General features: G+C 38.5%; 1 protein-coding gene across 1 annotated transcript in view; it reads right to left on the bottom strand.

Annotated features, from left to right (window-relative positions):
- LOC132905916 (titin homolog) overlaps window positions 1-10,918 on the bottom strand; it is a 56,474-nt gene extending 45,556 nt beyond the window's left edge. Inside the window, exon 1 of the mRNA XM_060957658.1 lies at window positions 10,626-10,918. The gene's annotated coding sequence lies outside the window, so the exon portion shown is untranslated. The remainder of the gene's footprint in view (window positions 1-10,625) is intronic.
- Between the last annotated feature and the right edge of the window lie 1,461 nt (window positions 10,919-12,379).

The raw sequence follows: 12,379 nt of genomic DNA, 5'->3' as shown, positions 1-12,379 counted from the left end.
AGTAAAAAGTTCCAAGATGCGAAAGATCACCTTCGACGATGGTTTCTATGAATTGGATCCGTCTCGAAGGTGCGACGGTCTATGGACTTTGCGCGTCAGCTTCTTCGCAAGTGGCGAATCCTTGTACTCGATACGTTTAGAATGTTCGCTATTAGACTACGAGATACCTGTGCGAACTTTTACGAGTATATTAATTTTGCAATGTTAAACCGCGGTTTCTTACGCGGATTCTATATATAAAATTTTAATTACTAACGTCGAAGGAGATTAGTAATCCGGGTAATCCCGCCAGGACGAATATCGGTCGGCTGTTGTAAAGAGTTGAAAGCAACGAACGTTGGTTTTATCGCTGGGAAAGCAATTTGGTTATCTGGCGTTCCTTGAGAGGGTAAAATAGGCTGGTTTGGTACTATAATCGAGGTCTCTTCTGTGATAACGTATTGTAAAGGAAAGAATGGCATTTCGAGGGAATTCCTGTGGGAATATGTGGAACGATCTTGAATGCCTGCACGAGAGGTGGTCGCGAAAGACGAGAGTAGGTTATACAATCGAAATAACTAGGTGCGTCGTGCACGTTTGTTGAACTTCCGTCATCAACGGTTGACCTGTTAGGGAAATAAGAACATGCGGGCAATTACAGTTACGCGAATTAAAAATAGAAAGATATTTTGAAAGTAGGAAGACAGCTGTGATGGATTGTCCGTATAATAAGTGACAAGAAAAATATATATAAATTATAACATCGTAACCGTTACGTAAATTAACGATAATAAATTGTAACTATCATTTTGCCTATAGATTGACTAACTTTTTATATAAGTCAATTATTATACCAACAAGAGATTTAAATTTAGTTTTCTTAAGTTAATCCTCTTATGGAAAAAGACGATAAGAAAACAGTCGCAGTATTTTGCGTTAATTTGAAAATTGAAAGTTAAATAGACCACTTTCTACGGTACTAGTTTTAGAATCACATAGCAACACGGTGATAAATAAATAAAATAAAATATGGAAAATATACATATCGCGACATAATTTTAAAGAGGTGGGATAGAATTAAAAAATGAAGCGATGATCTGACGTAACGATGATTAGACAAAACCAAAGTGATCCGTTTATAATTCTGCAACGCCTGTTGTTTGACGCTTCATAAATTTGGCATTAACTAGCTTATTAATCATTTCCTAATAAATTTCTTTTACAACAATACCGAATCGTATTATTTACTACCATCGGCGTTCACCCACAGAAAAATGATTTACACATGAAAACACAGAGTCACTGGGTAGATAATAAAGCAACTAAAAGTACCACACCATTAAATTTCACGCCAATTATCCGCAATGGTAAATTTCTTATACCTATCGATGTTTCGTGAAACGTATTATTTTACCTATCCGATATCTTTATTCTCTTTTATGAATAATACAGGAAATAAATAATCGAAAGTAACTCTGTACGAAAGCGACTACGAAGTTCGATTGATTTTAATCATCCTGGGAACTGTATACGTAAAAGCGAAACTTTCTTCGTTAGAAAAAGAAAGAGAAACAGTTTATGTGGTAAAAGGAAAATTCTCGATAATTTTCGCGTGCAAGGGGAAAAGCAGGAATTCGAATGCACTTTCGAGTTGTGGTTACCGTGCTCGTTCGCGATTGCCAGGAATTCGGAATGACTTATACTCGGAGAAAGCTCGGCTCAACCTTTAATGGAATCTCGGCTGCATCATCAAGGACGGCTACATCGATGTAACCGCGACAATTCCACTATGGAAAGGTTAATTTAATTCGTTCGATCAGTTTTATTCTCTTTCGTTTGGTAGAACATAGATCAATTTTTTACAGAGTAGATATTTAAAACAGATAAGGAGGATATTTCACGATCAAATGTTCTATACTTTCCTCGTATTTCATTAGCTCTTTCTTATGTGAAACGTTCGATCATGTACGACGACATTGATGCCAGAAGAAGGATACGAGAACAAGAAATCGTCGATTAATCAGAAACAGTCGCGTATTATCGCGAGGAAAGCTGAACATCTTTCTCTACGTAGTTTCCATGACATCATCGAGGTCAGTTTCTTCGTGTTGTTCGATCAAACGATTCGTACAATCCGGTTAGATACGATTAGTCGGACGATCAACGACATTCTTCATCGTTAGACAAGCAAACAGGTAAAATTAAGAGAGGAAGGAAACGAGAGACTTGGAAGTCACTCAATGATCAGTATAATTAGAGACGAGAGTCGTAGTTGGCAGTATACTTATCAGATTCTAATTAATCAAAAGTAATTTGCAGCAAAATTCAGTGACCATTTTTCCTTGGCGATTAAACGTTCATTACTCGCTAAGTATCTTTCATTGTTAAATTACTCTTAATGATAATTTCGTTACTTAAACCACGTAATTATGTTCTATGTTATCTGAGGGATCGTGCTTTTGTGTCGTGCTACTTATTGGTGGTTTCGTTGACTCTTGAAAATGTTGACAATTGTATGGTAATTATCTCGCCAAAGTGATTAATATTTGCGTAAAACGTGATTATTAGATGTTCGAATCGTATAGATCAATTGATGATAATCCAGCGATAAATTTAATGGCAAAATTTTATTACCGCTGATGTTTTATATAATTATTCGTTTATTTCTCCATTTATTTCTACATCGTTCGATCTGAATGCGGAAAACACGATTCCGTGGAAGCGCTAACTCAACCGGAAGCTGAAACGCAGCCATTAACATTCCCATTTCGACTCGTGGCAAGTGTGAACGCGACTTGATCAACCTTTTTTTGCCCTAACGGTAACGTCAAGGACGTTTCCCTTTGTTTTTCTTCTTCCTTCTCGTCTTCTTCCTGACACCCCTCGCGTCGAACAACGATTACCGTTTCCACGGAAACTGGAACGTCACGGAACCAGATGGAAACGAGAGCTCCACAACGCGTGCAGACAGGAAGATGTTGATGCAATCGTAATCAACCGACAACGCAACCTAACTGTCTCTTCGTCTAATGGAACCGTTCGAGGACAACGATTGTCCGCTGGTCTAGTTGCTATATACTGTATAGTTATCGGAGGTCGCGGTTGTGGAATGAGATCCTTCGGCCTTTCACAACCTGTTCTTGTGGCTTTACGTGGTCGAACCGTTTCAGTACGAGTTGAAATATTTTGGAAAAATTCTACGAACGAATTTAATTGAAAGTTATACGAACGAAACGATTATTTCAATTCCAACGATATTGCCAAATAAACTAAAGCGATAAAACCATCGAATGTAATTATGCTGAATCCTCAAACGTTTCTTCTTCGAAGGAACGAACGTTCTCGAGCGTAAATTGTTATATATGTCGCAAACCCTTCGTACGCGGCATCTGTGTAAAATTTAAAATTATTCATGATAGACAATATAGCTAAACGAACGTTTCCCTTGTCTTCTCGAATATTACGACTAAAAGGATCGATCACGATTAGACCTCGTGACTGGGGGATTTCTAGGCGGGAGAAAAACCTGTTGCGCCCCATGGATGGACAGAAGAAATCCTCCTGTTGCTTGATTACTCACTTAGCAGCTTTCATTTGAGTTTCTATCAACGCAGCTGGTTACTTTCGAGTACGACTCGCCGTTTTTCAGTTAGTGTCTCCCCTATCCGACTATGGTAATTGCCGTTTCGTTTCGTGATGCGCGATGGATATTCGTTTCTGCGTATATTCCATCCTTGTCTCGTTTCGACGAGCCGTTTTTTTTTTTTTTTTTTTCATTGTCTCGATGAGACAATGGAATGGAACAAGATTTTTCTTTCAGTCCATTTAGCGTGTCTTCGATGAAAGTGAGTTCGATAAGCCGCTGGTATTTTTCTGTAATCGAGAGAATGTCTAATATTTCAGAATTAAAGTTTAACCCTAGCATCAGGTTTTTTTGTTTTTTCTAATACCTTTATTTTCTGAAAATACTTAGCGAAAATATCACACAATTTAATCGATCCGAATTTCCATTCTTTGGATATCTTTTACGACTTCACATTGAAATTTGTGCAAAAGCTTGAAATATTAACAACAGGTATAATTTCCCACCGTAGTAAGGTAACCGATAATTAGAAATGAGTTGAATCCACCAAGTCAACAGTTTGTTCTAACGATACCGAAGGTGTCCGAGTATTCTTGGAACGCGTGTTCTCGATTCGACTCGTCCCGATTTCCGCGGATTTCTTTTCAGCCGCGTACCTTTTCTCCGTCACTGACTTGACAGCGATCGCTTGTCTTACTTGTGCGATTTCAAGTGGATTTCATTTCCACTTCATTTCAAACACGTCGTTTATTTCGTTAAAAGACAAAATGAAGCGACACGCGAAGATATTCTCAAATAGAGAAATTGTTGCGTGTAAGAAATTTTCAACGATGGTTCGATAACAGCTTAGGTAACTTTGCGTGAAAACGAGTGCACAAATTAAACGTTACTCCGCAGTATGTTTCAATCTGTTAGATTTTCTCGCAGGGCAAAATGTACATGCACCTAAAATTCACGTGGCGGTCAACCTGTTAAAAGTGTAAACGTCAAACAAGGGGAAGCTCTCTGGTGACCCAAAAAATAGCGGCTCCTGCCGGTCCAACGATCGCCGAAGAATCCGCGACCGAGCTCTCGAAGAAGTCCTGTTACCTTGGTACCGATATGTTAATTCAAAAGTAATAAGGTATTTAGCGAGGCCTCCTTCTCGATCCGGTCGGTGGAACTGGCTGAACGATGACTCGCCTCTGCCAACCAGACGAATTTTAAATGGTGAAAGTCTCCCCTTACTCGATCGATGCGTACGAAAAACGTCGTGTCCTACAACGATACGCGAAAAATGTGATCGTATGCTTTCGGACCGCCTTCGTTCACCTATCGTTTGGATTAACATTTCTTTCTACGTAGGAATAGTTTTGACTTTGAAAAGTTGTTTGCGTAGAATTTGATAAAAAAAGAACATCTGGAATTTGAGTTGGACAAGACCTCTTTTCGAAAAAGGAGGACGATCTTTCGAGTTCAACGGTTTACGTGTAAAATGAAACCGATTGAGCGGATCTCCCTGTGAAATAGTAGAAAATCATTTCGTGTTTCGAATAATATTTTTTTGAGGATATCTCTACTTTGATGAATCTGTCAAATTATCGATTAAAAATAATCAATATAAAATTAGAAATTAAAAATTTAAGATCGGAGATTAAATGAAAGTCTTCTTACTCGATCGTTGGATATTTCTCCACATAGGTGAAAACATATGATAGTTGATGAATATTTTAGAACTACAATGAATCGATTCGTGTCTTACTTGAAAGTCCTTCGTTATTCGCTCGGCCCCTTTTACTGCGTTTTTTAGAGGAAAATCTTGCGAATCAGCCATAATTGCGAGATAAAGTAACGCGTTATAAATGACTGAACGTTTATCGGTTTGATTACTTGCGTATTGTCGAACAGGATATGAACAGCATACCAAACAGGATGAAGAATGCGGATAGAACGTATTCAAGAAGCTCGAAAGATTAGATACCTGTACTGGTTGAAAATATAATATCGTGTGATTCAGAAATGGTGGTCGTTTAAACAATTTCAAGATTAAATTAGACTGAACTTTTGGAATTAAAATAGCTCAAAAATATTCTCTATTCTACTTCTAAAAAGTATTAGTAAAAACAGGAGACCTATTTAAGAAGTATTAATAAATTAATATCTACTAGTAAAAGTATTAGTATATTAGTAATTAAAAGTATTAGTATCTACTTCTAAAAAGTATTAGTAAAAACAGGAGACCTATTTAAGAGGTATTAATAAATTAATATCTACTAGTAAAAGTATTAGTATATTAGTAATTAAAAGTATTAGTATCTACTTCTAAAAAGTATTAGTAAAAACAGTAGATTGAAATTACTAAAAAATGTACGTCTTTCGAGTGAAAAATGAAAGAAAAAATGAGACATTTATCGAATCGTCGAAATTGTAAATGCATATATATGTGCATACATTACATAAAGTAAATGAGAATCGTTTATTTTAAATTACAATTTACCCGTAACCATTTGCAACTAGAAATATCTCTAACGGAAAAGAAACGTTTATCGTAGTTACAAATAATTCGCGTCAACCAACTATCTCATGACATAACAAACGTGATAACGTTTGTTATAAAACATTACGTGCAACGCGTTTGGATGAACGCTTTCCATTTTCAGATGCATCGATGTTAATAAATGTTCCTTTTGCGATTGATCGTCGTACGTGCGTGCTTACGTAAATACTATTGCGTATGGAACACGTTTCAGATCACAATTCGACACGGTCTTTATACGAACTTTTACATAATCGAACGGTACGAGCCACGATTGTGACCGATCATTATATTCGTTCAAATCGTTTCATCGTTATGAAAGTCCCCACAGAAATGATTTTCCTCGTTAGCCTACGGACGCAAGTCGGTTCGCTCTTTTAGCCAACATAACAGACGAAATGAAGTTTGATTGCTTCACTCGCAAAAGTGTACCGTAAATCGTTCTGGATCGATATAATGGATACTTATTTTCGAGGAAAAAAACTAGCAAATACAAAGGGTTTCTTGGAACATTTTCCATTTACAGTTCCCGTTGAAGAATCATTCGTATTGTATTTGTGAAAATTAACGTTCAAGTACCTTTTTGGGTAATTAGAATTTCAACTTCTAATATCAAACGGACCTAAAATTGAATTCTCCTCTTTAAAAAATCTACGTACAATTAAAATGTTCGTTTCTAACATCTCGACAGACCCATCGTAACGTTCTAAGATTGTAAGATCGAGTCTCGTTTTCTCCTTCGAGGCAAGAACGAAGCTCGTATTACCCGCGGTGTTCGATAAACAGCGAAGCATAACCGTGGCAAGGCACATACGCACGTAGCCGGCTATTTTCGATCCGGTGGCCGTTTTGAAATCGAACAGGCCGCTGTGAATCGGAGCACGCTCCGCGGGGTGGTTTGTCGGTGGCTCGTTGCACATACAAGTGTAGCGCCGCAGGTGTAGCCTCGAAGTGACGTCAGAGTCCATTGTTCGCCGCGTGGCGCAGCATCATGGATCTTGAGCTGTTCGCAGTGCAACGACTTTCCTACGTCGGCTTTCTTAGTCGGTTCGTTCTCTTCTTTCTTTCTTTTCACTCCCTTCTCTTCTCGTTTTCTTTGCTGCTTCGTGGCGTTTCGACCATACGCCAAAACAACGCACAAAGACTGCCATCTTACGTATGTGTGTAAAGCGAATCGTTCGGAAAAAGGGATTTTAAATTCGAACAATTGTGAAAAGTCTGCAATCGTTGAAATTGGTAAAATTTGTCGAATAAAATTTCGCCGTAGGTAGAAGTCATTTTGGAGCTGAAAAGCAAAGATCGAATGAGATTTCTTTGAAGGTAAAAAGGCCAGCTTCTGTTCGAAGAATTGGCTCGACGGAGCTTCGTTACAGGTAGAATTCGTTGAAACGTCGAGAAATCGGTCGAACGAGAGATTTTGTTAGAAGCAGTGGTTGTTTTCAAGTCGAGAAACTGCTTCAATGACATTTCTTTAAGAGTCAAAATCATTTTCAAGGGACCAAGAAGAAAAATGAAAAAGGCTCGGAATAAACGGAAAAAAAGGAGAAGCGCAAACATCGTGAGCAAACCACAGATTCGCCAGGGTATTTCCTTTTCCTAATGAATTCGACGAAAGCCTTTTCACCATGTACGCCCGCGCGCGCGAGTTGACGCGGAGGTCGATGGAATTTCAGACATCAAGGCGAACCGCGGATCTTTTATTTACGTTCGAACCCCCGTTTCCGATCCGTAACAAGGAAGATCTTTAAAAAATCCGCAACCAGCGTATCCCGTGAACACTGGACCCACGAAGCTCACAGCTCTGCCTGGGCCACGATGCACGCGTCTTCTACAGCCGGTTCGACTGCATTTCATGGCTACTCTACACACACGAGCACGTCACCAATACAACAAAGCGTTTCCCCACGTTCCGTGTGCACCACGTACACACTTTCGATCTCATATGCAAAACACATGGAAACGATTGAGCGAGCCACGGACCGGCCTCGAAGTCCAAAGCCTGGCGAAATTTCGCCAGGAACACGATTGATGAATAATGGTGTCGGCGTGAATGGCGAGGAAATTTTTGTTTCTGCAGGATCGGCTCGTGATGTAGTGCGACGGATATTCAGTGGGTGGTTGGAACATGCAGTGAGACAAGACGGATAAATTTTTGATCGATTTCTCTGTTACGAAGATCACAGATGCCAAACGCTATAAGAAGATATATTTTCTATCTTTTATAGAAGTGGAATATTTAAATTCATTTCGTCGACCAATTCCATGTGAAAATTATCTTTTCCTTCTGATAAGATATACAAGTTAAATTTACTGCGTGTATCTACTATATACGTAGATCTGTAGATAGGGATATACAAAGTTAATGTACAAACTGGGTAACAACTTACAACTCACTCTGACAGATAATTACCATAGCCAAGAAAATCTTAATTTTCAACGTATTACCCTATACCTGCGATTCCTTTACAAGCAGATAATTATTAATATTTAAGAAAATCCTGGTTTTCTGCTAATTGCCATCGATTTAGACTCTACTTAACGGGTGTAACTGTTAATAGCCAAGAAAACTTTTTTCCAAATTAGCCTAAAATTCGCTGAAACTTTTCTAACGAAATTGACAACGTCGTTAACCGCGTTGTATTTCTCGAATTTTTAAGCCTCGATCTCATTACTGTTTCAGCAAATAAAAACTTTTAACGTTTTGAGAACATTTTTATGCAACGCGAGATTGCGCGTATCGGTAACGATTCCTCTGTTTTATCTTCAAATTTAAGGGAACATTTTAGCCACAGAAACATGCGATTGAATTGGAAGTAGCTGAAGGAATTCAACAGGATCAAGTATTATACAACTTTTGCAAATGAATTTTTACATATCTCTAAAAATTTCATAACACGCCCTTAAGTTCAAAAAGAGGAGATTACGTAAATGTTCCCACCGTCTAAAAATTCTACGCATTCAAACAAATGAAGCAAATTGAAGAAAGTATAAGAAGATATAAGCATTCGATTCCAGTAATTGCTTCCCCTAGCCATGGCACACATACGATAATTCCTCTAGAGCCTATGCACTGTTGGGTTCTTTATCCTACGAAAGAGATCTCAGGACACTTAGAAGACACTTAAGATTCCACCATCTAGCCGCAACGCATTCGTTCGGCGTATTAGCCTAGCACGACTCCATCTATACAGAGACGCACGTAGAAAGGAACACGTCCGTCCGTTCGGCCTAACCTCCCCTTCCCGGACACGCCTGGAATCACAATTTCAAATGTCCTAACCGATCCTCCGATCGTTTGCCTAACCCATGCAAAGCCATAACTTCGCCATAGTTGTTTACCGAACAATACGGGCAATTTTATCGATCAGCTTAAAAAGATTTGTCATTGGACTTGTTTATTAACGTTGGAAAGATCAATGAAATAATCTTGAAATGTAATTGAAATGATTTTCAGCATCTGTTCTACATCGTGAAATTCTACTCCAAGTATCCTTGAGAATCTTAAGGAAGTAGTAAGAGTCGTCTTGGATCGTTGATCATTGAAGAGGCTTATAAGCAGTTAGTTAAGGCCAGATGATGACGCCCGGTAAGCTTGAAAGTAAATTTTATAGACCTTCGTCTTAAATTAAATTACTGGGGAAACAGTAACATTTAAGAACATCTCATATTTTCGTTACATTCCTATATATTGCTTTAAAAAATGTTCTTTAATTATTTAAGTTTACGAGCATCGTGATAGTAATTCTTATGGCTAGGATTTTTTTTTAAATCCTACTATAGCACCTAATTAAATGGAACTTACGATTATCAGACCACGTAGTGTAATTATGCAGATAATTATTAGATTTGAGGTATCATTAAAAGTATCGCGAGAGAGAAAATTGTCTCCAGCAACTTTCCGATTTTCTTATAAATACTAATCGCAACAGCAACTCGCATCGTTTGGTTTGACATTACGACCCTAATTAAGATTTTCCATGACACGAGACTGTCTATTTTTAGCTACGCTATAATCATTCCGTGTAAAGAGACTTCTGCGTCTCTATATAGTCTGTTCGATCTAACGCACTTTGCATTTTTATGCAACACAGACTGAACAAAGGGCGTTTAGAAGCGAAAGATCGTCGACTTTATCACCGTATCGTGCATTCGAATAACCGGTCAGTGCTCCTGCCAGCCACTTTCTTTGTTACAGCGCAGCTCATTTGCAGCAGGGAACTCAATGAAATTAATTCCTAGACCTTAACTCGTTTCCGTAGGGTGCCTGCTGTTACGAGCATAACGGCAACACCTACTCTCATCCTACTATCTGATACGAACATCCTTATAATTAATGTATATATGTACAAACATCGACCAACTTGTACCACGAGTGATTTTTCTCAAAGGATCTACCTTCGACATGACAGAAAAACACACGTCTTCCTGTTTCGATAAAATCAACGATCACCAATATCGATCACTCGTTAAACGTTCTCAATCTCAATTGCAGAGTATCCGAGAATTTACCGTAGAACGCAAAATTTCCAGTAGCGCGAACAGACTCACCCTCGCCGGCGTTCCTAGATCCCCATGACACTTGGCACACTGGTAAACACAACGATCGTTTCTGGATCCTTTGAAACGTATTGAACAAGTTCCACCGTGAGTGTCTCTCTGATATCCTTTGGATCACGTGTACACTCGCGCGAGCAGTTTACGACGACCAATTTCGGGGTGAAAAATCGCGACGTGACGAAAGAAACGCGGGAAAACACGGACTGACCGGACGCTGACGAGACGAGCGCGATCCGAGGCCTTCCCTCGCGATGGAAACAGACTTTGGGCCCCCGAACTGGCCGCTGCTCTCGGTCACAGGACCCAGGACAGCGTGCGCATGCGTCGAGAAACCCCCACCATGGAGAATTGGGTCTCATGGTGGGGGAACCAACCGGCAACCCTCTTACGTGGACCTGCTTGTTTTCACGACGTCCCATGCACACCCGATTCGTCCACCTGCGGATTTTCCTGCTCAGGTGGCAGCACTTCATCTGACACCCGATTCAGCCGGTGTTTATTACAGTGGCGTAAGAAGGGATTTTTTTTCAATAAGCAGGGCTTTTACGTCGAATTCAGTGAATTGCGACGGTGGAAGCTGTGGAATTTATTTGAATGTTTGGAGGAAATTGCAGAAGGAGGATCGATGTTCCTTTGGTCTAATTTCATTCATGGTTCTTTATTTATTTTATTTTATTTATTTATATCGTTTATTTCTATTGTTCCGAGGGTTTAATTCTTTTAGGAACGAATTTATCAAAGCTGAAGGGAGTTTCTTATCTCTCGGTCGTTTTTATTTAAAGTATAGTTTCAGATATTAAACAGGATAGACAATATTTGGTATATATTTTGAAATCTCTGAAAAACGTAGTGCTCGTATATTATTGTTTTGTATTTTTTGAAATGACGCTTGAATCGAAGGAACATGTATTAGGTTTTCCTATATGTGTTCGTATCTTTCAAAAGGTTAAAGTGTCTATAAAGATTCAATGCAATTTCTATATGCTGCAATTTGTTTCTAAAGTAGTAGTTTACATATTTAAAATGTAATTAAGCTGAATATATGAATATTATCTGTTAGCTTTAGTCTGTTGCACAATCTTCTAACAAATTATTTATTATGAATCAGATGCAACTTAACGTAAAAACAAATATATTGTTTACCTAATGAAGTATATTGAAATATGTTTACTCGAAATTACTATGTAATTTTGATTACTACCCTTGCAATGTCTTATGTAATTATTTCCGCTCTTTTTCTCTACGATATTTTAAACATCACGACATCGGGACATCCTGACCACGATTTTATTACGTTTCCCTTTCATAATTTACTATCTCGAGGTGTAATTTGGAAGTGTTCCTTGAAACTAGTACAGTGTACAGTGTATAATAATCTCCGGAGCACTCAAAATTATTATCGAGGACGTACAGGATTACCGGCCAACCCCCTTCGTGAACCTGTTCCTTTTCATTCTGAACACTATTCACCTGTGGATATTCTCGTTCGCCTAATCCTGGCGCCGCATTGGCGTAAGAATGATCTCTTCCGCTTGTTTATGATTTCTGGTTTCTCGGGTCTTGGAGAACTTGATTCTACGATATTTTAACTAGCTTACTTTCCTTTGAATGAAAATGTTGCTACGAAGAATCGATATGATCGTCGTATGAAAAGTTATCGTCAAGATTATTCCTTAATTTCAGTAAAATAATATAAATCATAAAGCGGTTTTTAATGTGCTTAAAATACCCGATACTTGGTGTAA

The sequence above is a fragment of the Bombus pascuorum genome, chromosome 4 (assembly GCF_905332965.1).
Source record: "Bombus pascuorum chromosome 4, iyBomPasc1.1, whole genome shotgun sequence".
Classification (NCBI taxonomy): domain Eukaryota; kingdom Metazoa; phylum Arthropoda; class Insecta; order Hymenoptera; family Apidae; genus Bombus; species Bombus pascuorum.
Note: the sequence above shows the minus strand (reverse complement) of the source record. Positions and strands in the feature narration are given on the sequence as shown.